The sequence below is a fragment of the Protopterus annectens genome, chromosome 2.part2, assembly GCF_019279795.1.
Source record: "Protopterus annectens isolate FY-2018-M chromosome 2.part2, PAN1.0, whole genome shotgun sequence".
Lineage (NCBI taxonomy): Eukaryota > Metazoa > Chordata > Ceratodontiformes > Protopteridae > Protopterus > Protopterus annectens.
Window position 1 is genome coordinate 97324081 of NC_056730.1, and position 2237 is coordinate 97326317.

The window sequence follows — 2237 nt, forward strand, 5'->3', positions numbered from 1 at the left end:
GTTTTGGAAGGGATGGGGGACCCGCTTGGGGGTTTCCTGAGGTCTGGTATCTCTGCGATCATGTGGAAGGGGATGATGAGATTGAGACACAAGTGTAGGGGAAAGAAGCTCTGAAGTAGTTTGTTCAGTAGACTGGGAAGAAGTCATAACTCTCCCCATAGACTCAAAAGCAGTCTGGCTCATCTCCAAAGAGCCCCCTGGAGCCAGCAAATGAGTTGTCAGAACAGAAGGAGTCTCCAGAGCAGAGGATAGCTGCACTGAGGCAGAAGTAGGAACCAAACTCATCCGGGCCGATGCCCCGAGAGACAGAGTGAGATCCAGGGAGATCCGAATCTGTACTGAGGATTAGAGAGAAGAGTGTCAGATATTAGAGGTCTCCTGATATGAAGACGATGAGACACTGTGAGCAGATGTCATATCTGAAGAAATAGAAGGAGGTCTTGGAGCGGACAACAACTGGATCTCAGAAATTTCTTCCTCTGAAGAAGAAGATCGCATTGGAGGAGGAGTAGTTACCATGGGGGTTTGTTCCAACTCTCTTGTGCTCGGATCCAGAATAAGTCTGGCCAAAGCAAGTGTCTTCAATAGTCACTGCACCACCCTATCCACATCATCATCACCTGAAAGGGATCTGGAAGAACGAGAAGATAGACTAGAAGAGCTAGATCTGGCTAAAATGGTAGAAGGCGATCTGGAGGTGACAGATTCTAATCATTTAGATATTGAGAATTTGGAAGGTCTTGTCTGATCTGACTTGGATCTGATTAAAGTCGTCAGAGCAGAGTTTAATTTTGGAGCTGGCAATCTAGGTACTTTCTTTGGCAGTTCCAAATATTTAACAGAATAAGGCCTTTTTGGAGACTTGACTGGCTTGTCTGCTGAAGAGAGGACTTCTGCAAAGGGTGATGGAAGAAGACCTTTTGAAATCAATTTGTTTTTATGCTCTATCAATGCCCTTTGGTTAAATGCATGGCATATAGAGCAATCTTCTTGGAGATGCAGAGGTCCAAGACAACAGACATAAGGGAATGAGTGTCAGTCATAGGCATTTTCTTGTTGCATTCTGAACACTTTTTAAAACCAAGAGGTTTGCATTCCTTTTGAGACATAGTGGCTAATCAGTTTCACACTACTGCACTATTTAAAAAAAGGAACAAATGCAACAAAGGGGAAGGCTAGAAAAGATACTGCTCTACCATTATCAACAGCAGTAGAAACACTGCATGAAGTACTAAAACTTTTTTTTTTTTTTTTTTGTTACTGTAACAGCAACTAAGAAACTACAAGCCCTCTAACTAAAAACGGGCAATAACACACTTTTTACACAAAAAACCACAGGAGGAAGATTAAGGGAAGACCTATAAATTTAAAAAGGGAAGGAAAAATGGCCCTCTAATTTAAATAGACCTCAAGTACAGGAACTTACAATAACTACACTAAGAAGATTCAAAAAATAGTTATAAAGCAATGTTATAGAGATAATTTGACTTACAAGGTAAAAAGAGATTAAAAAAAGAGATTAAAGACTTAGCCCAGAGCTGATTGACGTCCTCCACACAGTGCTGCAAATGAGATCTAAGGCATTTTCCAGGTGCATCATGGGAAGGGTATGAGCCCACAAGCTTGGTTAAAGTCCTCTAGCTAGCAAACAGGCCAAGACTGATCTGATGCATAGTATCAGACCCCATCTGTGAGAAATAGGATGAGACTGACAACATCACATCAGTGATTTATTCTGAACCTATTTCAAGTTCAGCCCTGGCGCAGACACAACATATTGACAGAGTGGAAAATACTGAGTGAAAATTTGAAGTCACAGCAACATATATATATACTACAAGCCTGTGACAGCATATTTAAAACAGTTTTCTGGAAAATGCTATAGTTCACTATAGGGTTACCACCTGTCCCTGTCTGCAGGGACAGTTCCTCTTTGGGCAATTGTGTCTTGCGGGGGGGGGAAAAAAAACTAAAAAAATTTCAAATGTCTTGAGATTTAGGACAAAAAATATTTTATAAGTCGTCTTTAATAGTTGCATAAAACAGAACAGTTATTTTGTATATAAAACACCTACGTGTTATAGAAAATAGCATAAACAACTCAAATGCTACAAGAATAAGCTTTTATTTTAGCAAAAAAATGAAGCTCTGTCCCATACTTCTGACCTCTTAGAGTACAAAATCTAGACAAATCTAGAAATAATTGGGAGACAAAGCCCCCAAAATAGGGACATTTT